The sequence below is a fragment of the Crinia signifera genome, chromosome 11, assembly GCF_055691185.1.
Source record: "Crinia signifera chromosome 11, ASM5569118v1, whole genome shotgun sequence".
Lineage (NCBI taxonomy): Eukaryota > Metazoa > Chordata > Amphibia > Anura > Myobatrachidae > Crinia > Crinia signifera.
Window position 1 is genome coordinate 92134403 of NC_139227.1, and position 24190 is coordinate 92158592.

Below are 24190 nucleotides of genomic sequence, written 5' to 3' on the forward strand. Positions count from 1 at the left end.
GGGATTTGAACCCATGCGTGCTGAGCATAATGGATTAGCAGTTCATAACCTTAACCATCTCGGCCAGCTCGTCTTTCTGCTATCTCCCAATCCCGGCTTTCTGACACCACTTTTCCTACTTTAAAGTCAACTATTTCTAGCATTTGGACTGTGTTCTCATCACTATCAAAGGCTTGATGGCAAGTCACATCTGGCCAATAGCACGACTGCTACTGTAAAAGCAATGCTAGAGTTACACTAAAAGTGTGCTGTGCATGTCTGTTATTTAAAGAAAGACTTTATAACATGATTGACAAGAATTTAAGATCTTGACAAAAATATCAGCTCCAAAAAGATATCGAACCGACGAGGATGGGATTTGAACCCATGCGTGCAGAGCACAATGGATTAGCAGTCCATCGCCTTAACCACTCGGCCACCTCGTCCTCCATGTTGACAATGCCCCCAGCAATCCGACACCACTTGTGGCATTTAAAAGTCAATAATTTAAACCTCTGTGGATTGTATTGTCTAAACTATCAGCAGCCCATATAAGTTTAACAAATACCTAGAGAATGTTCTAGACTTTATTTACTTAATAATAAATGATTTTGTAAAATGAAAACCCTTTCAGATCCAATTGTAAGACTGAGTATTTTGTTCATGATCTTGAAGTAGAATTCCTGATTTGACTGGTATATTCTTGAAATTTTTGTGTTGTCTTCAAATGGCATCTTGTTCATAATCTTGACTTTACTGGTTTATATCTTATTATTTTTGTTTAAGCTTCAATCGTTATCTTTTTCTGATCTTGAAAAAGATTTCTTAATTTATAGTATTTTTTTACAGTGATGTGTAAGCTTCAAGTGTTGGCTTCAAGCATTCTGCGCAAAAGTAGCATGTCCAGGAAGTAGAATTCCTGATTTGACTGGTATATTCTTGAAATGTTTGTGTTGTCTTCAAATGGCATCTTGTTCATAATCTTGACTTTACTGGTTTATATCTTGATATTTTTGTTTAAGCTTCAATCGGCATCTTTTTCTGATCTTGAAATAGATTTCTTAATTTAAAGTATTTTTTTACAGTGATGTGTAAGCTTCAAGTGTTGGCTTCAAGCATTCTTCGCAAAAGTAGCATGTCCAGACAACGTAAATTAAACCGACGAGGATGGGATTTGAACCCATGCGTGCTGAGCATAATGGATTAGCAGTTCATAACCTTAACCATCTCGGCCAGCTCGTCTTTCTGCTATCTCCCAATCCCGGCTTTCTGACACCACTTTTCCTACTTTAAAGTCAACTATTTCTAGCATTTGGACTGTGTTCTCATCACTATCAAAGGCTTGATGGCAAGTCACATCTGGCCAATAGCACGACTGCTACTGTAAAAGCAATGCTAGAGTTACACTAAAAGTGTGCTGTGCATGTCTGTTATTTAAAGAAAGACTTTATAACATGATTGACAGGAATTTACGATCTTGACAAAAATATCATCTCCAAAAAAATATCAAGCCGACGAGGATGGGATTTGAACCCATGCGTGCAGAGCACAATGGATTAGCAGTCCATCGCCTTAACCACTCGGCCACCTCGTCCTCCATGTTGACAATACACCCAGCAATCCGACACCACTTGTGGCATTTAAAAGTCAATAATTTAAACCTCTGTGGATTGTATTGTCTAAACTATCAGCAGCCCATATAAGTTTAACAAATACCTAGAGAATGTTCTAGACTTTATTTACTTAATAATAAATGATTTTGTAAAATGAAAACACTTTCAGATCCAATTGTAAGACTGAGTATTATGTTCATGATCTTGAAGTAGAATTCCTGATTTGACTGGTATATTCTTGAAATTTTTGTGTTGTCTTCAAATGGCATCTTGTTCATAATCTTGACTTTACTGGTTTATATCTTGATATTTTTGTTTAAGCTTCAATCGGCATCTTTTTCTGATCTTGAAATAGATTTCTTAATTTAAAGTATTTTTTTACAGTGATGTGTAAGCTTCAAGTGTTGGCTTCAAGCATTCTTCGCAAAAGTAGCATGTCCAGACAACGTAAATTAAACCGACGAGGATGGGATTTGAACCCATGCGTGCTGAGCACAATGGATTAGCAGTCCATAACCTTAACCTCTCGGCCAGCTCGTCTTTCTGCTATCTCCCAATCCCGGCTTTCTGACACCACTTTTCCTACTTTAAAGTCAACTATTTCTAGCGTTTGGACTGTGTTCTCATCACTATCAAAGGCTTGATGGCAAGTCACTTCTGGCCAATAGCACGACTGCTACTGTAAAAGCAATGCTAGAGTTACACTAAAAGTGTGCTGTGCATGTCTGTTATTTAAAGAAAGACTTTATAACATGATTGACAGGAATTTAAGATCTTGACAAAAATATCAGCTCCAAAAAGATATCAAGCCGACGAGGATGGGATTTGAACCCATGCGTGCAGAGCACAATGGATTAGCAGTCCATCGCCTTAACCACTCGGCCACCTCGTCCTCCATGTTGACAATGCACCCAGCAATCCGACACCACTTGTGGAATTTAAAAGTCAATAATTTAAACCTCTGTGGATTGTATTGTCTAAACTATCAGCAGCCCATATAAGTTTAACAAATACCTAGAGAATGTTCTAGACTTTATTTACTTAATAATAAAAGATTTTGTAAAATGAAAACCCTTTCAGATCCAATTGTAAGACAGAGTATTTTGTTCATGATCTTGAAGTAGAATTCCTGATTTGACTGGTATATTCTTGAAATTTTTGTGTTGTCTTCAAATGGCATCTTGTTCATAATCTTGACTTTAATGGTTTATATCTTGATATTTTTGTTTTAGCTTCAATCAGCATCTTTTTCTGATCTTAAAATAGATTTCTTAATTTAAAGTATTTTTTTACAGTGATGTGTAAGCTTCAAGTGTTGGCTTCAAGCATTCTTCGCAAAAGTAGCATGTCCAGACAACGTAAATTAAACCGACGAGGATGGGATTTGAACCCATGCGTGCAGAGCACAATGGATTAGCAGTCCATCGCCTTAACCACTCGGCCACCTCGTCCTCCATGTTGACAATGCACCCAGCAATCCGACACCACTTGTGGCATTTAAAAGTCAATAATTTAAACCTCTGTGGATTGTATTGTCTTACCTATCAGCAGCCCATATAAGTTTAACAAATACCTAGAGAATGTTCTAGACTTTATTTACTTAATAATAAAAGATTTTGTAAAATGAAAACCCTTTCAGATCCAATTGTAAGACAGAGTATTTTGTTCATGATCTTGAAGTAGAATTCCTGATTTGACTGGTATATTCTTGAAATTTTTGTGTTGTCTTCAAATGGCATCTTGTTCATAATCTTGACTTTACTGGTTTATATCTTGATATTTTTGTTTAAGCTTCAATCAGCATCTTTTTCTGATCTTAAAATAGATTTCTTAATTTAAAGTATTTTTTTACAGTGATGTGTAAGCTTCAAGCATTCTTCGCAAAAGTAGCATGTCCAGACAACGTAGATTAAACTGACGAGGATGGGATTTGAACCCATGCGTGCTGAGCATAATGGATTAGCAGTCCATAACCTTAACCATCTCGGCCAGCTCGTCTTTCTGCTATCTCCCAATCCCGGCTTTCTGACACCACTTTTCCTACTTTAAAGTCAACTATTTCTAGCATTTGGACTGTGTTCTCATCACTATCAAAGGCTTGATGGGAAGTCACATCTGGCCAATAGCACGACTGCTACTGTAAAAGCAATGCTAGAGTTACACTAAAAGTGTGCTGTGCATGTCTGTTATTTAAAGAAAGACTTTATAACATGATTGACAGGAATTTAAGATCTTGACAAAAATATCAGCTCCAAAAAGATATCAAGCCGACGAGGATGGGATTTGAACCCATGCGTGCAGAGCACAATGGATTAGCAGTCCATCGCCTTAACCACTCGGCCACCTCGTCCTCCATGTTGACAATGCACCCAGCAATCCGACCCCACTTGTGGCATTTAAAAGTCAATAATTTAAACCTCTGTGGATTGTATTGTCTAAACTATCAGCAGTCCATATAAGTTTAAAAAATACCTAGAGAATGTTCTAGACTTTATTTACTTAATAATAAATGATTTTGTAAAATGAAAACCCTTTCAGATCCAATTGTAAGACTGAGTATTTTGTTCATTATCTAGAAGTAGAATTCCTGATTTGACTGGTATATTCTTGAAATTTTTGTGTTGTCTTCAAATGGCATCTTGTTCATAATCTTGACTTTACTGGTTTATATCTTATTATTTTTGTTTAAGCTTCAATCGTTATCTTTTTCTGATCTTGAAAAAGATTTCGGTACTTATGTAGTAACTGGGCTGCCGATTTTGAAATCGGGTCCATCGCATCGCATCGCACCCGACCATATCGCATGCGATGCGATGCAATGCGATGCAATGCGATGGACCCGATTTTTCCATAGGATTCAATGTTAAAATGGACTCTGTCCATTTTAACATAGAATTCAATGGGAAAAGGGGTCCTTTTCATACCCCTACTATCCAAGTGGGCATGGAGTTGGATATAAACCTGTGGCGAGCGTAGCGAGCCACCGAGCCCGAAGCGTGGCGAGCGTAGCGAGCCCCGCGAGGGGACACAGAATACCGTCCCCTCGCGGGGCTCGCTTCGCTCGCCACGCTTCGGGCTCGGTGGCTCGCTACGCTCGCCACAGGTTTATATCCAACTCCATGCCCACTTGGATAGTAGGGGTATGAAAAGGACCCCTTTTTCCCATTGAATTCCATGTTAAAATGGACTCAGTCCATTTTAACATTGAATCCTATGGAAAAATCGGGTCATCGCATCGCATCGCATCGCATGGTCGTATGCGATGCGATGCGATATCGCATCGCATCGCATCTGATTGTATGCCTTAACTTAAGGCATACAATCAAAAAATCGGCAGCCCAGATACTACATAAGTACCAAGATTTCTTAATTTATAGTATTTTTTTACAGTGATGTGTAAGCTTCAAGTGTTGGCTTCAAGCATTCTGCGCAAAAGTAGCATGTCCAGGAAGTAGAATTCCTGATTTGACTGGTATATTCTTGAAATTTTTGTGTTGTCTTTAAATGGCATCTTGTTCATAATCTTGACTTTACTGGTTTATATCTTGATATTTTTGTTTAAGCTTCAATCAGCATCTTTTTCTGATCTTGAAATAGATTTCTTAATTTAAAGTATTTTTTTACAGTGATGTGTAAGCTTCAAGCATTCTTCGCAAAAGTAGCATGTCCAGACAACGTAGATTAAACCGACGAGGATGGGATTTGAACCCATGCGTGCTGAGCATAATGGATTAGCAGTCCATAACCTTAACCATCTCGGCCAGCTCGTCTTTCTGCTATCTCCCAATCCCGGCTTTCTGACACCACTTTTCCTACTTTAAAGTCAACTATTTCTAGCATTTGGACTGTGTTCTCATCACTATCAAAGGCTTGATGGCAAGTCACATCTGGCCAATAGCACGACTGCTACTGTAAAAGCAATGCTAGAGTTACACTAAAAGTGTGCTGTGCATGTCTGTTATTTAAAGAAAGACTTTATAACATGATTGACAGGAATTTAAGATCTTGACAAAAATATCAGCTCCAAAAAGATATCAAGCCGACGAGGATGGGATTTGAACCCATGCGTGCAGAGCACAATGGATTAGCAGTCCATCGCCTTAACCACTCGGCCACCTCGTCCTCCATGTTGACAATGCACCCAGAAATCCGACACCACTTGTGGCATTTAAAAGTCAATAATTTAAACCTCTGTGGATTGTATTGTCTAAACTATCAGCAGCCCATATAAGTTTAAAAAATACCTAGAGAATGTTCTAGACTTTATTTACTTAATAATAAATGATTTTGTAAAATGAAAACCCTTTCAGATCCAATTGTAAGACAGAGTATTTTGTTCATGATCTTGAAGTAGAATTCCTGATTTGACTGGTATATTCTTGAAATTTTTGTGTTGTCTTCAAATGGCATCTTGTTCATAATCTTGACTTTACTGGTTTATATCTTATTATTTTTGTTTAAGCTTCAATCGTTATCTTTTTCTGATCTTGAAAAAGATTTCTTAATTTATAGTATTTTTTTACAGTGATGTGTAAGCTTCAAGTGTTGGCTTCAAGCATTCTGCGCAAAAGTAGCATGTCCAGGAAGTAGAATTCCTGATTTGACTGGTATATTCTTGAAATTTTTGTGTTGTCTTCAAATGGCATCTTGTTCATAATCTTGACTTTACTGGTTTATATCTTGATATTTTTGTTTAAGCTTCAATCGGCATCTTTTTCTGATCTTGAAATAGATTTCTTAATTTAAAGTATTTTTTTACAGTGATGTGTAAGCTTCAAGTGTTGGCTTCAAGCATTCTTCGCAAAAGTAGCATGTCCAGACAACGTAAATTAAACCGACGAGGATGGGATTTGAACCCATGCGTGCTGAGCATAATGGATTAGCAGTTCATAACCTTAACCATCTCGGCCAGCTCGTCTTTCTGCTATCTCCCAATCCCGGCTTTCTGACACCACTTTTCCTACTTTAAAGTCAACTATTTCTAGCATTTGGACTGTGTTCTCATCACTATCAAAGGCTTGATGGCAAGTCACATCTGGCCAATAGCACGACTGCTACTGTAAAAGCAATGCTAGAGTTACACTAAAAGTGTGCTGTGCATGTCTGTTATTTAAAGAAAGACTTTATAACATGATTGACAAGAATTTAAGATCTTGACAAAAATATCAGCTCCAAAAAGATATCGAACCGACGAGGATGGGATTTGAACCCATGCGTGCAGAGCACAATGGATTAGCAGTCCATCGCCTTAACCACTCGGCCACCTCGTCCTCCATGTTGACAATGCCCCCAGCAATCCGACACCACTTGTGGCATTTAAAAGTCAATAATTTAAACCTCTGTGGATTGTATTGTCTAAACTATCAGCAGCCCATATAAGTTTAACAAATACCTAGAGAATGTTCTAGACTTTATTTACTTAATAATAAATGATTTTGTAAAATGAAAACCCTTTCAGATCCAATTGTAAGACTGAGTATTTTGTTCATGATCTTGAAGTAGAATTCCTGATTTGACTGGTATATTCTTGAAATTTTTGTGTTGTCTTCAAATGGCATCTTGTTCATAATCTTGACTTTACTGGTTTATATCTTATTATTTTTGTTTAAGCTTCAATCGTTATCTTTTTCTGATCTTGAAAAAGATTTCTTAATTTATAGTATTTTTTTACAGTGATGTGTAAGCTTCAAGTGTTGGCTTCAAGCATTCTGCGCAAAAGTAGCATGTCCAGGAAGTAGAATTCCTGATTTGACTGGTATATTCTTGAAATGTTTGTGTTGTCTTCAAATGGCATCTTGTTCATAATCTTGACTTTACTGGTTTATATCTTGATATTTTTGTTTAAGCTTCAATCGGCATCTTTTTCTGATCTTGAAATAGATTTCTTAATTTAAAGTATTTTTTTACAGTGATGTGTAAGCTTCAAGTGTTGGCTTCAAGCATTCTTCGCAAAAGTAGCATGTCCAGACAACGTAAATTAAACCGACGAGGATGGGATTTGAACCCATGCGTGCTGAGCATAATGGATTAGCAGTTCATAACCTTAACCATCTCGGCCAGCTCGTCTTTCTGCTATCTCCCAATCCCGGCTTTCTGACACCACTTTTCCTACTTTAAAGTCAACTATTTCTAGCATTTGGACTGTGTTCTCATCACTATCAAAGGCTTGATGGCAAGTCACATCTGGCCAATAGCACGACTGCTACTGTAAAAGCAATGCTAGAGTTACACTAAAAGTGTGCTGTGCATGTCTGTTATTTAAAGAAAGACTTTATAACATGATTGACAGGAATTTACGATCTTGACAAAAATATCATCTCCAAAAAAATATCAAGCCGACGAGGATGGGATTTGAACCCATGCGTGCAGAGCACAATGGATTAGCAGTCCATCGCCTTAACCACTCGGCCACCTCGTCCTCCATGTTGACAATACACCCAGCAATCCGACACCACTTGTGGCATTTAAAAGTCAATAATTTAAACCTCTGTGGATTGTATTGTCTAAACTATCAGCAGCCCATATAAGTTTAACAAATACCTAGAGAATGTTCTAGACTTTATTTACTTAATAATAAATGATTTTGTAAAATGAAAACACTTTCAGATCCAATTGTAAGACTGAGTATTATGTTCATGATCTTGAAGTAGAATTCCTGATTTGACTGGTATATTCTTGAAATTTTTGTGTTGTCTTCAAATGGCATCTTGTTCATAATCTTGACTTTACTGGTTTATATCTTGATATTTTTGTTTAAGCTTCAATCGGCATCTTTTTCTGATCTTGAAATAGATTTCTTAATTTAAAGTATTTTTTTACAGTGATGTGTAAGCTTCAAGTGTTGGCTTCAAGCATTCTTCGCAAAAGTAGCATGTCCAGACAACGTAAATTAAACCGACGAGGATGGGATTTGAACCCATGCGTGCTGAGCACAATGGATTAGCAGTCCATAACCTTAACCTCTCGGCCAGCTCGTCTTTCTGCTATCTCCCAATCCCGGCTTTCTGACACCACTTTTCCTACTTTAAAGTCAACTATTTCTAGCGTTTGGACTGTGTTCTCATCACTATCAAAGGCTTGATGGCAAGTCACTTCTGGCCAATAGCACGACTGCTACTGTAAAAGCAATGCTAGAGTTACACTAAAAGTGTGCTGTGCATGTCTGTTATTTAAAGAAAGACTTTATAACATGATTGACAGGAATTTAAGATCTTGACAAAAATATCAGCTCCAAAAAGATATCAAGCCGACGAGGATGGGATTTGAACCCATGCGTGCAGAGCACAATGGATTAGCAGTCCATCGCCTTAACCACTCGGCCACCTCGTCCTCCATGTTGACAATGCACCCAGCAATCCGACACCACTTGTGGAATTTAAAAGTCAATAATTTAAACCTCTGTGGATTGTATTGTCTAAACTATCAGCAGCCCATATAAGTTTAACAAATACCTAGAGAATGTTCTAGACTTTATTTACTTAATAATAAAAGATTTTGTAAAATGAAAACCCTTTCAGATCCAATTGTAAGACAGAGTATTTTGTTCATGATCTTGAAGTAGAATTCCTGATTTGACTGGTATATTCTTGAAATTTTTGTGTTGTCTTCAAATGGCATCTTGTTCATAATCTTGACTTTAATGGTTTATATCTTGATATTTTTGTTTTAGCTTCAATCAGCATCTTTTTCTGATCTTAAAATAGATTTCTTAATTTAAAGTATTTTTTTACAGTGATGTGTAAGCTTCAAGTGTTGGCTTCAAGCATTCTTCGCAAAAGTAGCATGTCCAGACAACGTAAATTAAACCGACGAGGATGGGATTTGAACCCATGCGTGCAGAGCACAATGGATTAGCAGTCCATCGCCTTAACCACTCGGCCACCTCGTCCTCCATGTTGACAATGCACCCAGCAATCCGACACCACTTGTGGCATTTAAAAGTCAATAATTTAAACCTCTGTGGATTGTATTGTCTTACCTATCAGCAGCCCATATAAGTTTAACAAATACCTAGAGAATGTTCTAGACTTTATTTACTTAATAATAAAAGATTTTGTAAAATGAAAACCCTTTCAGATCCAATTGTAAGACAGAGTATTTTGTTCATGATCTTGAAGTAGAATTCCTGATTTGACTGGTATATTCTTGAAATTTTTGTGTTGTCTTCAAATGGCATCTTGTTCATAATCTTGACTTTACTGGTTTATATCTTGATATTTTTGTTTAAGCTTCAATCAGCATCTTTTTCTGATCTTAAAATAGATTTCTTAATTTAAAGTATTTTTTTACAGTGATGTGTAAGCTTCAAGCATTCTTCGCAAAAGTAGCATGTCCAGACAACGTAGATTAAACTGACGAGGATGGGATTTGAACCCATGCGTGCTGAGCATAATGGATTAGCAGTCCATAACCTTAACCATCTCGGCCAGCTCGTCTTTCTGCTATCTCCCAATCCCGGCTTTCTGACACCACTTTTCCTACTTTAAAGTCAACTATTTCTAGCATTTGGACTGTGTTCTCATCACTATCAAAGGCTTGATGGCAAGTCACATCTGGCCAATAGCACGACTGCTACTGTAAAAGCAATGCTAGAGTTACACTAAAAGTGTGCTGTGCATGTCTGTTATTTAAAGAAAGACTTTATAACATGATTGACAGGAATTTAAGATCTTGACAAAAATATCAGCTCCAAAAAGATATCAAGCCGACGAGGATGGGATTTGAACCCATGCGTGCAGAGCACAATGGATTAGCAGTCCATCGCCTTAACCACTCGGCCACCTCGTCCTCCATGTTGACAATGCACCCAGCAATCCGACCCCACTTGTGGCATTTAAAAGTCAATAATTTAAACCTCTGTGGATTGTATTGTCTAAACTATCAGCAGTCCATATAAGTTTAAAAAATACCTAGAGAATGTTCTAGACTTTATTTACTTAATAATAAATGATTTTGTAAAATGAAAACCCTTTCAGATCCAATTGTAAGAATGAGTATTATGTTCATGATCTTGAAGTAGAATTCCTGATTTGACTGGTATATTCTTGAAATGTTTGTGTTGTCTTCAAATGGCATCTTGTTCATAATCTTGACTTTACTGGTTTATATCTTGATATTTTTGTTTAAGCTTCAATCGGCATCTTTTTCTGATCTTGAAATAGATTTCTTAATTTAAAGTATTTTTTTACAGTGATGATCTTCAAGTGTTGGCTTCAAGCATTCTTCGCAAAAGTGATGAGCTTCAAGTGTTGGCTTCAAGCATTCTTCGCAAAAGTAGCATGCCCAGCCAACGTATATTAAACCGACGAGGATGGGATTTGAACCCATGCATGCAGAGCACAATGGATTAGCAGTCCATCGCCTTAACCACTCGGCCACCTCGTCCTCCATGTTGACAATGCACCCAGCAATCCGACACCACTTGTGGCATTTAAAAGTCAATAATTTAAACATCTGTGGATTGTATTGTCTTAACTATCAGCAGCCCATATAAGTTTAACAAATACCTAGAGAATGTTCTAGACTTTATTTACTTAATAATAAAAGATTTTGTAAAATGAAAACCCTTTCAGATCCAATTGTAAGACAGAGTATTTTGTTCATGATCTTGAAGTAGAATTCCTGATTTGACTGGTATATTCCTGAAATTTTTGTGTTGTCTTCAAATGGCATCTTGTTCATAATCTTGACTTTACTGGTTTATATCTTGATATTTTTGTTTAAGCTTCAATCAGCATCTTTTTCTGATCTTAAAATAGATTTCTTAATTTAAAGTATTTTTTTACAGTGATGTGTAAGCTTCAAGTGTTGGCTTCAAGCATTCTTCGCAAAAGTAGCATGTCCAGACAACGTAAATTAAACCGACGAGGATGGGATTTGAACCCATGCGTGCAGAGCACAATGGATTAGCAGTCCATCGCCTTAACCACTCGGCCACCTCGTCCTCCATGTTGACAATGCACCCAGCAATCCGACACCACTTGTGGCATTTAAAAGTCAATAATTTAAACCTCTGTGGATTGTATTGTCTTACCTATCAGCAGCCCATATAAGTTTAACAAATACCTAGAGAATGTTCTAGACTTTATTTACTTAATAATAAAAGATTTTGTAAAATGAAAACCCTTTCAGATCCAATTGTAAGACAGAGTATTTTGTTCATGATCTTGAAGTAGAATTCCTGATTTGACTGGTATATTCTTGAAATTTTTGTGTTGTCTTCAAATGGCATCTTGTTCATAATCTTGACTTTACTGGTTTATATCTTGATATTTTTGTTTAAGCTTCAATCAGCATCTTTTTCTGATCTTTAAATAGATTTCTTAATTTAAAGTATTTTTTTACAGTGATGTGTAAGCTTCAAGCATTCTTCGCAAAAGTAGCATGTCCAGACAACGTAGATTAAACCGACGAGGATGGGATTTGAACCCATGCGTGCTGAGCATAATGGATTAGCAGTCCATAACCTTAACCATCTCGGCCAGCTCGTCTTTCTGCTATCTCCCAATCCCGGCTTTCTGACACCACTTTTCCTACTTTAAAGTCAACTATTTCTAGCATTTGGACTGTGTTCTCATCACTATCAAAGGCTTGATGGCAAGTCACATCTGGCCAATAGCACGACTGCTACTGTAAAAGCAATGCTAGAGTTACACTAAAAGTGTGCTGTGCATGTCTGTTATTTAAAGAAAGACTTTATAACATGATTGACAGGAATTTAAGATCTTGACAAAAATATCAGCTCCAAAAAGATATCAAGCCGACGAGGATGGGATTTGAACCCATGCGTGCAGAGCACAATGGATTAGCAGTCCATCGCCTTAACCACTCGGCCACCTCGTCCTCCATGTTGACAATGCACCCAGCAATCCGACACCACTTGTGGCATTTTAAAGTCAATAATTTAAACCTCTGTGGATTGTATTGTCTAAACTATCAGCAGTCCATATAAGTTTAAAAAATACCTAGAGAATGTTCTAGACTTTATTTACTTAATAATAAATGATTTTGTAAAATGAAAACCCTTTCAGATCCAATTGTAAGAATGAGTATTATGTTCATGATCTTGAAGTAGAATTCCTGATTTGACTGGTATATTCTTGAAATGTTTGTGTTGTCTTCAAATGGCATCTTGTTCATAATCTTGACTTTACTGGTTTATATCTTGATATTTTTGTTTAAGCTTCAATCGGCATCTTTTTCTGATCTTGAAATAGATTTCTTAATTTAAAGTATTTTTTTACAGTGATGTGTAAGCTTCAAGTGTTGGCTTCAAGCATTCTTCGCAAAAGTAGCATGCCCAGACAACGTATATTAAACCGACGAGGATGGGATTTGAACCCATGCATGCAGAGCACAATGGATTAGCAGTCCATCGCCTTAACCACTCGGCCACCTCGTCCTCCATGTTGACAATGCACCCAGCAATCCGACACCACTTGTGGCATTTAAAAGTCAATAATTTAAACATCTGTGGATTGTATTGTCTTAACTATCAGCAGCCCATATAAGTTTAACAAATACCTAGAGAATGTTCTAGACTTTATTTACTTAATAATAAAAGATTTTGTAAAATGAAAACCCTTTCAGATCCAATTGTAAGACAGAGTATTTTGTTCATGATCTTGAAGTAGAATTCCTGATTTGACTGGTATATTCTTGAAATTTTTGTGTTGTCTTCAAATGGCATCTTGTTCATAATCTTGACTTTACTGGTTTATATATTGTTATTTTTGTTTAAGCTTCAATCGTTATCTTTTTCTGATCTTGAAAAAGATTTCTTAATTTATAGTATTTTTTTACAGTGATGTGTAAGCTTCAAGTGTTGGCTTCAAGCATTCTTCGCAAAAGTAGCATGTCCAGGAAGTAGAATTCCTGATTTGACTGGTATATTCTTGAAATTTTTGTGTTGTCTTCAAATGGCATCTTGTTCATAATCTTGACTTTACTGGTTTATATCTTGATATTTTTGTTTAAGCTTCAATCAGCATCTTTTTCTGATCTTAAAATAGATTTCTTAATTTAAAGTATTTTTTTACAGTGATGTGTAAGCTTCAAGTGTTGGCTTCAAGCATTCTTCGCAAAAGTAGCATGTCCAGACAACGTAAATTAAACCGCCGAGGATGGGATTTGAACCCATGCGTGCTGAGCATAATGGATTAGCAGTCCATAACCTTAACCATCTCGGCCAGCTCGTCTTTCTGCTATCTCCCAATCCCGGCTTTCTGACACCACTTTTCCTACTTTAAAGTCAACTATTTCTAGCATTTGGACTGTGTTCTCATCACTATCAAAGGCTTGATGGCAAGTCAAATCTGGCCAATAGCACGACTGCTACTGTAAAAGCAATGCTAGAGTTACACTAAAAGTGTGCTGTGCATGTCTGTTATTTAAAGAAAGACTTTATAACATGATTGACAAGAATTTAAGATCTTGACAAAAATATCAGCTCCAAAAAGATATCAAGCCGACGAGGATGGGATTTGAACCCATGCGTGCAGAGCACAATGGATTAGCAGTCCATCGCCTTAACCACTAGGCCACCTCGTCCTCCATGTTGACAATGCACCCAGCAATCCGACACCACTTGTGGCATTTAAAAGTCAATAATTTAAACCTCTGTGGATTGTATTGTCTTAACTATCAGCAGCCCATATAAGTTTAACAAATACCTAGAGAATGTTCTAGACTTTATTTACTTAATAATAAAAGATTTTGTAAAATGAAAACACTTTCAGATCCAATTGTAAGACTGAGTATTATGTTCATGATCTTGAAGTAGAATTCCTGATTTGACTGGTATATTCTTGAAATGTTTGTGTTGTCTTCAAATGGCATCTTGTTCATAATCTTGACTTTACTGGTTTATATCTTGATATTTTTGTTTAAGCTTCAATCGGCATCTTTTTCTGATCTTGAAATAGATTTCTTAATTTAAAGTATTTTTTTACAGTGATGTGTAAGCTTCAAGTGTTGGCTTCAAGCATTCTTCGCAAAAGTAGCATGTCCAGACAACGTAAATTAAACCGACGAGGATGGGATTTGAACCCATGCGTGCTGAGCATAATGGATTAGCAGTCCATAACCTTAACCATCTCGGCCAGCTCGTCTATCTGCTATCTCCCAATCCCGGCTTTCTGACACCACTTTTCCTACTTTAAAGTCAACTATTTCTAGCATTTGGACTGTGTTCTCATCACTATCAAAGGCTTGATGGCAAGTCAAATCTGGCCAATAGCACGACTGCTACTGTAAAAGCAATGCTAGAGTTACACTAAAAGTGTGCTGTGCATGTCTGTTATTTAAAGAAAGACTTTATAACATGATTGACAGGAATTTAAGATCTTGACAAAAACATCAGCTCCAAAAAGATATCAAGCCGACGAGGATGGGATTTGAACCCATGCGTGCAGAGCACAATGGATTAGCAGTCCATCGCCTTAAACACTCGGCCACCTCGTCCTCCATGTTGACAATGCACCCAGCAATCCGACACCACTTGTGGCATTTAAAAGTCAATAATTTAAACCTCTGTGGATTGTATTGTCTAAACTATCAGCAGCCCATATAAGTTTAACAAATACCTAGAGAATGTTCTAGACTTTATTTACTTAATAATAAATGATTTTGTAAAATGAAAACACTTTCAGATCCAATTGTAAGACAGAGTATTTTGTTCATGATCTTGAAGTAGAATTCCTGATTTGACTGGTATATTCTTGAAATTTTTGTGTTGTCTTCAAATGGCATCTTGTTCATAATCTTGACTTTACTGGTTTATATCTTGTTATTTTTGTTTAAGCTTCAATCGTTATCTTTTTCTGATCTTGAAAAAGATTTCTTAATTAATAGTATTTTTTTACAGTGATGTGTAAGCTTCAAGTGTTGGCTTCAAGCATTCTTCGCAAAAGTAGCATGTCCAGGAAGTAGAATTCCTGATTTGACTGGTATATTCTTGAAATTTTTGTGTTGTCTTCAAATGTCATCTTGTTCATAATCTTGACTTTACTGGTTTATATCTTGATATTTTTGTTTAAGCTTCAATCGGCATCTTTTTCTGATCTTGAAATAGATTTCTTAATTTAAAGTATTTTTTTACAGTGATGTGTAAGCTTCAAGTGTTGGCTTCAAGCATTCTTCGCAAAAGTAGCATGTCCAGACAACGTAAATTAAACCGCCGAGGATGGGATTTGAACCCATGCGTGCTGAGCATAATGGATTAGCAGTCCATAACCTTAACCATCTCGGCCAGCTCGTCTTTCTGCTATCTCCCAATCCCGGCTTTCTGACACCACTTTTCCTACTTTAAAGTCAACTATTTCTAGCATTTGGACTGTGTTCTCATCACTATCAAAGGCTTGATGGCAAGTCAAATCTGGCCAATAGCACGACTGCTACTGTAAAAGCAATGCTAGAGTTACACTAAAAGTGTGCTGTGCATGTCTGTTATTTAAAGAAAGACTTTATAACATGATTGACAAGAATTTAAGATCTTGACAAAAATATCAGCTCCAAAAAGATATCAAGCCGACGAGGATGGGATTTGAACCCATGCGTGCAGAGCACAATGGATTAGCAGTCCATCGCCTTAACCACTCGGCCACCTCGTCCTCCATGTTGACAATGCACCCAGCAATCCGACACCACTTGTGGCATTTAAAAGTCAATAATTTAAACCTCTGTGGATTGTATTGTCTTAACTATCAGCAGCCCATATAAGTTTAACAAATACCTAGAGAATGTTCTAGACTTTATTTACTTAATAATAAAAGATTTTGTAAAATGAAAACACTTTCAGATCCAATTGTAAGACTGAGTATTATGTTCATGATCTTGAAGTAGAATTCCTGATTTGACTGGTATATTCTTGAAATGTTTGTGTTGTCTTCAAATGGCATCTTGTTCATAATCTTGACTTTACTGGTTTATATCTTGATATTTTTGTTTAAGCTTCAATCGGCATCTTTTTCTGATCTTGAAATTGATTTCTTAATTTAAAGTATTTTTTTACAGTGATGTGTAAGCTTCAAGTGTTGGCTTCAAGCATTCTTCGCAAAAGTAGCATGTCCAGACAACGTAAATTAAACCGACGAGGATGGGATTTGAACCCATGCGTGCTGAGCATAATGGATTAGCAGTCCATAACCTTAACCATCTCGGCCAGCTCGTCTATCTGCTATTTCCCAATCCCGGCTTTCTGACACCACTTTTCCTACTTTAAAGTCAACTATTTCTAGCATTTGGACTGTGTTCTCATCACTATCAAAGGCTTGATGGCAAGTCAAATCTGGCCAATAGCACGACTGCTACTGTAAAAGCAATGCTAGAGTTACACTAAAAGTGTGCTGTGCATGTCTGTTATTTAAAGAAAGACTTTATAACATGATTGACAGGAATTTAAGATCTTGACAAAAATATCAGCTCCAAAAAGATATCAAGCCGACGAGGATGGGATTTGAACCCATGCGTGCAGAGCACAATGGTTAGCAGTCCATCGCCTTAAACACTCGGCCACCTCGTCCTCCATGTTGACAATGCACCCAGCAATCCGACACCACTTGTGGCATTTAAAAGTCAATAATTTAAACCTCTGTGGATTGTATTGTCTAAACTATCAGCAGCCCATATAAGTTTAACAAATACCTAGAGAATGTTCTAGACTTTATTTACTTAATAATAAATGATTTTGTAAAATGAAAACACTTTCAGATCCAATTGTAAGACAGAGTATTTTGTTCATGATCTTGAAGTAGAATTCCTGATTTGACTGGTATATTCTTGAAATTTTTGTGTTGTCTTCAAATGGTATCTTGTTCATAATCTTGACTTTACTGGTTTATATCTTGTTATTTTTGTTTAAGCTTCAATCGTTATCTTTTTCTGATCTTGAAAAAGATTTCTTAATTTATAGTATTTTTTTACAGTGATGTGTAAGCTTCAAGTGTTGGCTTCAAGCATTCTTCGCAAAAGTAGCATGTCCAGGAAGTAGAATTCCTGATTTGACTGGTATATTCTTGAAATTTTTGTGTTGTCTTCAAATGTCATCTTGTTCATAATCTTGACTTTACTGGTTTATATCTTGATATTTTTGTTTAAGCTTCAATCGGCATCTTTTTCTGATCTTGAAATAGATTTCTTAATTTAAAGTATTTTTTTACAGTGATGTGTAAGCTTCAAGTGTTGGCTTCAAGCATTCTTCGCAAAAGTAGCATGTCCAGACAACGTTAATTAAACCGACGAGGATGGCATTTGAACCCATGCGTGCAGAGCACAATGGATTAGCAGTCCATCGCCTAACCACTCGGCCACCTCGTCCTCCATGTTGACAATGCACCCAGCAATCCGACACCACTTTTGGCATTTAAAAGTCAATAATTTAAACCTCTGTGGATTGTATTGTCTTAACTATCAGCAGCCCATATAAGTTTAACAAATACCTAGAGAATGTTCTAGACTTTATTTACTTAATAATAAATGATTTTGTAAAATGAAAACCCTTTCAGATCCAATTGTAAGACTGAGTATTTTGTTCATTATCTAGAAGTAGAATTCCTGATTTGACTGGTATATTCTTGAAATTTTTGTGTTGTCTTCAAATGGCATCTTGTTCATAATCTTGACTTTACTGGTTTATATCTTATTATTTTTGTTTAAGCTTCAATCGTTATCTTTTTCTGATCTTGAAAAAGATTTCTTAATTTATAGTATTTTTTTACAGTGATGTGTAAGCTTCAAGTGTTGGCTTCAAGCATTCTGCGCAAAAGTAGCATGTCCAGGAAGTAGAATTCCTGATTTGACTGGTATATTCTTGAAATTTTTGTGTTGTCTTTAAATGGCATCTTGTTCATAATCTTGACTTTACTGGTTTATATCTTGATATTTTTGTTTAAGCTTCAATCAGCATCTTTTTCTGATCTTGAAATAGATTTCTTAATTTAAAGTATTTTTTTACAGTGATGTGTAAGCTTCAAGCATTCTTCGCAAAAGTAGCATGTCCAGACAACGTAGATTAAACCGACGAGGATGGGATTTGAACCCATGCGTGCTGAGCATAATGGATTAGCAGTCCATAACCTTAACCATCTCGGCCAGCTCGTCTTTCTGCTATCTCCCAATCCCGGCTTTCTGACACCACTTTTCCTACTTTAAAGTCAACTATTTCTAGCATTTGGACTGTGTTCTCATCACTATCAAAGGCTTGATGGCAAGTCACATCTGGCCAATAGCACGACTGCTACTGTAAAAGCAATGCTAGAGTTACACTAAAAGTGTGCTGTGCATGTCTGTTATTTAAAGAAAGACTTTATAACATGATTGACAGGAATTTAAGATCTTGACAAAAATATCAGCTCCAAAAAGATATCAAGCCGACGAGGATGGGATTTGAACCCATGCGTGCAGAGCACAATGGATTAGCAGTCCATCGCCTTAACCACTCGGCCACCTCGTCCTCCATGTTGACAATGCACCCAGCAATCCGACACCACTTGTGGCATTTAAAAGTCAATAATTTAAACCTCTGTGGATTGTATTGTCTAAACTATCAGCAGCCCATATAAGTTTAAAAAATACCTAGAGAATGTTCTAGACTTTATTTACTTAATAATAAATGATTTTGTAAAATGAAAACCCTTTCAGATCCAATTGTAAGACAGAGTATTTTGTTCATGATCTTGAAGTAGAATTCCTGATTTGACTGGTATATTCTTGAAATTTTTGTGTTGTCTTCAAATGGCATCTTGTTCATAATCTTGACTTTACTGGTTTATATCTTGATATTTTTGTTTAAGCTTCAATCGGCATCTTTTTCTGATCTTGAAATAGATTTCTTAATTTAAAGTATTTTTTTACAGTGATGTGTAAGCTTCAAGTGTTGGCTTCAAGAATTCTTCGCAAAAGTAGCATGTCCAGACAACGTAAATTAAACCGACGAGGATGAGATTTGAACCCATGCGTGCTGAGCATAATGGATTAGCAGTCCATAACCTTAACCATCTCGGCCAGCTCGTCTTTCTGCTATCTCCCAATCCCGGCTTTCTGACACCACTTTTCCTACTTTAAAGTCAACTATTTCTAGCATTTGGACTGTGTTCTCATCACTATCAAAGGCTTGATGGCAAGTCACATCTGGCCAATAGCACGACTGCTACTGTAAATGCAATGCTAGAGTTACACTAAAAGTGTGCTGTGCATGTCTGTTATTTAAAGAAAGACTTTATAACATGATTGACAAGAATTTAAGATCTTGACAAAAATATCAGCTCCAAAAAGATATCGAACCGACGAGGATGGGATTTGAACCCATGCGTGCAGAGCACAATGGATTAGCAGTCCATCGCCTTAACCACTCGGCCACCTCGTCCTCCATGTTGACAATGCCCCCAGCAATCCGACACCACTTGTGGCATTTAAAAGTCAATAATTTAAACCTCTGTGGATTGTATTGTCTAAACTATCAGCAGCCCATATAAGTTTAACAAATACCTAGAGAATGTTCTAGACTTTATTTACTTAATAATAAATGATTTTGTAAAATGAAAACCCTTTCAGATCCAATTGTAAGACTGAGTATTTTGTTCATGATCTTGAAGTAGAATTCTTGATTTGACTGGTATATTCTTGAAATTTTTGTGTTGTCTTCAAATGGCATCTTGTTCATAATCTTGACTTTACTGGTTTATATCTTATTATTTTTGTTTAAGCTTCAATCGTTATCTTTTTCTGATCTTGAAAAAGATTTCTTAATTTATAGTATTTTTTTACAGTGATGTGTAAGCTTCAAGTGTTGGCTTCAAGCATTCTGCGCAAAAGTAGCATGTCCAGGAAGTAGAATTCCTGATTTGACTGGTATATTCTTGAAATTTTTGTGTTGTCTTCAAATGGCATCTTGTTCATAATCTTGACTTTACTGGTTTATATCTTGATATTTTTGTTTAAGCTTCAATCGGCATCTTTTTCTGATCTTGAAATAGATTTCTTAATTTAAAGTATTTTTTTACAGTGATGTGTAAGCTTCAAGTGTTGGCTTCAAGCATTCTTCGCAAAAGTAGCATGTCCAGACAACGTAAATTAAACCGACGAGGATGGGATTTGAACCCATGCGTGCTGAGCATAATGGATTAGCAGTTCATAACCTTAACCATCTCGGCCAGCTCGTCTTTCTGCTATCTCCCAATCCCGGCTTTCTGACACCACTTTTCCTACTTTAAAGTCAACTATTTCTAGCATTTGGACTGTGTTCTCATCACTATCAAAGGCTTGATGGCAAGTCACATCTGGCCAATAGCACGACTACTACTGTAAAAGCAATGCTAGAGTTACACTAAAAGTGTGCTGTGCATGTCTGTTATTTAAAGAAAGACTTTATAACATGATTGACAAGAATTTAAGATCTTGACAAAAATATCAGCTCCAAAAAGATATCGAACCGACGAGGATGGGATTTGAACCCATGCGTGCAGAGCACAATGGATTAGCAGTCCATCGCCTTAACCACTCGGCCACCTCGTCCTCCATGTTGACAATGCCCCCAGCAATCCGACACCACTTGTGGCATTTAAAAGTCAATAATTTAAACCTCTGTGGATTGTATTGTCTAAACTATCAGCAGCCCATATAAGTTTAACAAATACCTAGAGAATGTTCTAGACTTTATTTACTTAATAATAAATGATTTTGTAAAATGAAAACCCTTTCAGATCCAATTGTAAGACTGAGTATTTTGTTCATGATCTTGAAGTAGAATTCCTGATTTGACTGGTATATTCTTGAAATTTTTGTGTTGTCTTCAAATGGCATCTTGTTCATAATCTTGACTTTACTGGTTTATATCTTATTATTTTTGTTTAAGCTTCAATCGTTATCTTTTTCTGATCTTGAAAAAGATTTCTTAATTTATAGTATTTTTTTACAGTGATGTGTAAGCTTCAAGTGTTGGCTTCAAGCATTCTGCGCAAAAGTAGCATGTCCAGGAAGTAGAATTCCTGATTTGACTGGTATATTCTTGAAATTTTTGTGTTGTCTTCAAATGGCATCTTGTTCATAATCTTGACTTTACTGGTTTATATCTTGATATTTTTGTTTTAGCTTCAATCAGCATCTTTTTCTGATCTTAAAATAGATTTCTTAATTTAAAGTATTTTTTTACAGTGATGTGTAAGCTTCAAGTGTTGGCTTCAAGCATTCTTCGCAAAAGTAGCATGTCCAGACAACGTAAATTAAACCGACGAGGATGGGATTTGAACCCATGCGTGCAGAGCACAATGGATTAGCAGTCCATCGCCTTAACCACTCGGCCACCTCGTCCTCCATGTTGACAATGCACCCAGCAATCCGACACCACTTGTGGCATTTAAAAGTCAATAATTTAAACCTCTGTGGATTGTATTGTCTTACCTATCAGCAGCCCATATAAGTTTAACAAATACCTAGAGAATGTTCTAGACTTTATTTACTTAATAATAAAAGATTTTGTAAAATGAAAACCCTTTCAGATCCAATTGTAAGACAGAGTATTTTGTTCATGATCTTAAAGTAGAATTCCTGATTTGACTGGTATATTCTTGAAATTTTTGTGTTGTCTTCAAATGGCATCTTGTTCATAATCTTGACTTTACTGGTTTATATCTTGATATTTTTGTTTAAGCTTCAATCAGCATCTTTTTCTGATCTTAAAATAGATTTCTTAATTTAAAGTATTTTTTTACAGTGATGTGTAAGCTTCAAGCATTCTTCGCAAAAGTAGCATGTCCAGACAACGTAGATTAAACTGACGAGGATGGGATTTGAACCCATGCGTGCTGAGCATAATGGATTAGCAGTCCATAACCTTAACCATCTCGGCCAGCTCGTCTTTCTGCTATCTCCCAATCCCGGCTTTCTGACACCACTTTTCCTACTTTAAAGTCAACTATTTCTAGCATTTGGACTGTGTTCTCATCACTATCAAAGGCTTGATGGCAAGTCACATCTGGCCAATAGCACGACTGCTACTGTAAAAGCAATGCTAGAGTTACACTAAAAGTGTGCTGTGCATGTCTGTTATTTAAAGAAAGACTTTATAACATGATTGACAGGAATTTAAGATCTTGACAAAAATATCAGCTCCAAAAAGATATCAAGCCGACGAGTATGGGATTTGAACCCATGCGTGCAGAGCACAATGGATTAGCAGTCCATCGCCTTAACCACTCGGCCACCTCGTCCTCCATGTTGACAATGCACCCAGCAATCCGACCCCACTTGTGGCATTTAAAAGTCAATAATTTAAACCTCTGTGGATTGTATTGTCTAAACTATCAGCAGTCCATATAAGTTTAAAAAATACCTAGAGAATGTTCTAGACTTTATTTACTTAATAATAAATGATTTTGTAAAATGAAAACCCTTTCAGATCCAATTGTAAGAATGAGTATTATGTTCATGATCTTGAAGTAGAATTCCTGATTTGACTGGTATATTCTTGAAATGTTTGTGTTGTCTTCAAATGGCATCTTGTTCATAATCTTGACTTTACTGGTTTATATCTTGATATTTTTGTTTAAGCTTCAATCGGCATCTTTTTCTGATCTTGAAATAGATTTCTTAATTTAAAGTATTTTTTTACAGTGATGATCTTCAAGTGTTGGCTTCAAGCATTCTTCGCAAAAGTGATGAGCTTCAAGTGTTGGCTTCAAGCATTCTTCGCAAAAGTAGCATGCCCAGCCAACGTATATTAAACCGACGAGGATGGGATTTGAACCTATGCATGCAGAGCACAATGGATTAGCAGTCCATCGCCTTAACCACTCGGCCACCTCGTCCTCCATGTTGACAATGCACCCAGCAATCCGACACCACTTGTGGCATTTAAAAGTCAATAATTTAAACATCTGTGGATTGTATTGTCTTAACTATCAGCAGCCCATATAAGTTTAACAAATACCTAGAGAATGTTCTAGACTTTATTTACTTAATAATAAAAGATTTTGTAAAATGAAAACCCTTTCAGATCCAATTGTAAGACAGAGTATTTTGTTCATGATCTTGAAGTAGAATTCCTGATTTGACTGGTATATTCCTGAAATTTTTGTGTTGTCTTCAAATGGCATCTTGTTCATAATCTTGACTTTACTGGTTTATATCTTGATATTTTTGTTTAAGCTTCAATCAGCATCTTTTTCTGATCTTAAAATAGATTTCTTAATTTAAAGTATTTTTTTACAGTGATGTGTAAGCTTCAAGTGTTGGCTTCAAGCATTCTTCGCAAAAGTAGCATGTCCAGACAACGTAAATTAAACCGACGAGGATGGGATTTGAACCCATGCGTGCAGAGCACAATGGATTAGCAGTCCATCGCCTTAACCACTCGGCCACCTCGTCCTCCATGTTGACAATGCACCCAGCAATCCGACACCACTTGTGGCATTTAAAAGTCAATAATTTAAACCTCTGTGGATTGTATTGTCTTACCTATCAGCAGCCCATATAAGTTTAACAAATACCTAGAGAATGTTCTAGACTTTATTTACTTAATAATAAAAGATTTTGTAAAATGAAAACCCTTTCAGATCCAATTGTAAGACAGAGTATTTTGTTCATGATCTTGAAGTAGAATGCCT

At 36.5% G+C, this 24190-nt stretch overlaps 28 non-coding genes across 28 annotated transcripts; all 28 read right to left on the reverse strand.

The window, feature by feature from the left end:
- Window positions 1-343: 343 nt before the first annotated feature.
- On the reverse strand, window positions 344-425 carry TRNAS-GCU (transfer RNA serine (anticodon GCU)). The gene has a single exon. It is a non-coding gene; the product is annotated as a tRNA-Ser (tRNA).
- A 1066-nt stretch (window positions 426-1491) lies between these two features.
- TRNAS-GCU (transfer RNA serine (anticodon GCU)) lies at window positions 1492-1573 on the reverse strand. Its single transcript has one exon. It is a non-coding gene; the product is annotated as a tRNA-Ser (tRNA).
- Window positions 1574-2050: 477 nt separating this feature from the next.
- TRNAS-GCU (transfer RNA serine (anticodon GCU)) lies at window positions 2051-2132 on the reverse strand. Its single transcript has one exon. It is a non-coding gene; the product is annotated as a tRNA-Ser (tRNA).
- Window positions 2133-2402: 270 nt separating this feature from the next.
- Window positions 2403-2484, reverse strand: TRNAS-GCU (transfer RNA serine (anticodon GCU)). Its single transcript has one exon. It is a non-coding gene; the product is annotated as a tRNA-Ser (tRNA).
- Window positions 2485-2961: 477 nt separating this feature from the next.
- On the reverse strand, window positions 2962-3043 carry TRNAS-GCU (transfer RNA serine (anticodon GCU)). Its single transcript has one exon. It is a non-coding gene; the product is annotated as a tRNA-Ser (tRNA).
- Window positions 3044-3860: 817 nt separating this feature from the next.
- Window positions 3861-3942, reverse strand: TRNAS-GCU (transfer RNA serine (anticodon GCU)). Its single transcript has one exon. It is a non-coding gene; the product is annotated as a tRNA-Ser (tRNA).
- A 1690-nt stretch (window positions 3943-5632) lies between these two features.
- On the reverse strand, window positions 5633-5714 carry TRNAS-GCU (transfer RNA serine (anticodon GCU)). The gene has a single exon. It is a non-coding gene; the product is annotated as a tRNA-Ser (tRNA).
- Window positions 5715-6780: 1066 nt separating this feature from the next.
- Window positions 6781-6862, reverse strand: TRNAS-GCU (transfer RNA serine (anticodon GCU)). Its single transcript has one exon. It is a non-coding gene; the product is annotated as a tRNA-Ser (tRNA).
- Window positions 6863-7928: 1066 nt separating this feature from the next.
- TRNAS-GCU (transfer RNA serine (anticodon GCU)) lies at window positions 7929-8010 on the reverse strand. Its single transcript has one exon. It is a non-coding gene; the product is annotated as a tRNA-Ser (tRNA).
- Window positions 8011-8487: 477 nt separating this feature from the next.
- On the reverse strand, window positions 8488-8569 carry TRNAS-GCU (transfer RNA serine (anticodon GCU)). The gene has a single exon. It is a non-coding gene; the product is annotated as a tRNA-Ser (tRNA).
- A 270-nt stretch (window positions 8570-8839) lies between these two features.
- On the reverse strand, window positions 8840-8921 carry TRNAS-GCU (transfer RNA serine (anticodon GCU)). Its single transcript has one exon. It is a non-coding gene; the product is annotated as a tRNA-Ser (tRNA).
- Window positions 8922-9398: 477 nt separating this feature from the next.
- On the reverse strand, window positions 9399-9480 carry TRNAS-GCU (transfer RNA serine (anticodon GCU)). The gene has a single exon. It is a non-coding gene; the product is annotated as a tRNA-Ser (tRNA).
- Window positions 9481-10297: 817 nt separating this feature from the next.
- On the reverse strand, window positions 10298-10379 carry TRNAS-GCU (transfer RNA serine (anticodon GCU)). The gene has a single exon. It is a non-coding gene; the product is annotated as a tRNA-Ser (tRNA).
- Window positions 10380-10894: 515 nt separating this feature from the next.
- On the reverse strand, window positions 10895-10976 carry TRNAS-GCU (transfer RNA serine (anticodon GCU)). Its single transcript has one exon. It is a non-coding gene; the product is annotated as a tRNA-Ser (tRNA).
- A 477-nt stretch (window positions 10977-11453) lies between these two features.
- On the reverse strand, window positions 11454-11535 carry TRNAS-GCU (transfer RNA serine (anticodon GCU)). Its single transcript has one exon. It is a non-coding gene; the product is annotated as a tRNA-Ser (tRNA).
- Window positions 11536-12352: 817 nt separating this feature from the next.
- TRNAS-GCU (transfer RNA serine (anticodon GCU)) lies at window positions 12353-12434 on the reverse strand. Its single transcript has one exon. It is a non-coding gene; the product is annotated as a tRNA-Ser (tRNA).
- Window positions 12435-12911: 477 nt separating this feature from the next.
- Window positions 12912-12993, reverse strand: TRNAS-GCU (transfer RNA serine (anticodon GCU)). Its single transcript has one exon. It is a non-coding gene; the product is annotated as a tRNA-Ser (tRNA).
- Window positions 12994-14059: 1066 nt separating this feature from the next.
- TRNAS-GCU (transfer RNA serine (anticodon GCU)) lies at window positions 14060-14141 on the reverse strand. The gene has a single exon. It is a non-coding gene; the product is annotated as a tRNA-Ser (tRNA).
- An 830-nt stretch (window positions 14142-14971) lies between these two features.
- Window positions 14972-15053, reverse strand: TRNAS-GCU (transfer RNA serine (anticodon GCU)). Its single transcript has one exon. It is a non-coding gene; the product is annotated as a tRNA-Ser (tRNA).
- A 1066-nt stretch (window positions 15054-16119) lies between these two features.
- Window positions 16120-16201, reverse strand: TRNAS-GCU (transfer RNA serine (anticodon GCU)). Its single transcript has one exon. It is a non-coding gene; the product is annotated as a tRNA-Ser (tRNA).
- Window positions 16202-17825: 1624 nt separating this feature from the next.
- Window positions 17826-17906, reverse strand: TRNAS-GCU (transfer RNA serine (anticodon GCU)). The gene has a single exon. It is a non-coding gene; the product is annotated as a tRNA-Ser (tRNA).
- Window positions 17907-18959: 1053 nt separating this feature from the next.
- TRNAS-GCU (transfer RNA serine (anticodon GCU)) lies at window positions 18960-19041 on the reverse strand. Its single transcript has one exon. It is a non-coding gene; the product is annotated as a tRNA-Ser (tRNA).
- An 830-nt stretch (window positions 19042-19871) lies between these two features.
- TRNAS-GCU (transfer RNA serine (anticodon GCU)) lies at window positions 19872-19953 on the reverse strand. The gene has a single exon. It is a non-coding gene; the product is annotated as a tRNA-Ser (tRNA).
- A 1066-nt stretch (window positions 19954-21019) lies between these two features.
- On the reverse strand, window positions 21020-21101 carry TRNAS-GCU (transfer RNA serine (anticodon GCU)). Its single transcript has one exon. It is a non-coding gene; the product is annotated as a tRNA-Ser (tRNA).
- A 713-nt stretch (window positions 21102-21814) lies between these two features.
- Window positions 21815-21896, reverse strand: TRNAS-GCU (transfer RNA serine (anticodon GCU)). Its single transcript has one exon. It is a non-coding gene; the product is annotated as a tRNA-Ser (tRNA).
- An 817-nt stretch (window positions 21897-22713) lies between these two features.
- On the reverse strand, window positions 22714-22795 carry TRNAS-GCU (transfer RNA serine (anticodon GCU)). The gene has a single exon. It is a non-coding gene; the product is annotated as a tRNA-Ser (tRNA).
- A 515-nt stretch (window positions 22796-23310) lies between these two features.
- On the reverse strand, window positions 23311-23392 carry TRNAS-GCU (transfer RNA serine (anticodon GCU)). The gene has a single exon. It is a non-coding gene; the product is annotated as a tRNA-Ser (tRNA).
- A 477-nt stretch (window positions 23393-23869) lies between these two features.
- On the reverse strand, window positions 23870-23951 carry TRNAS-GCU (transfer RNA serine (anticodon GCU)). Its single transcript has one exon. It is a non-coding gene; the product is annotated as a tRNA-Ser (tRNA).
- Window positions 23952-24190: the final 239 nt, after the last annotated feature.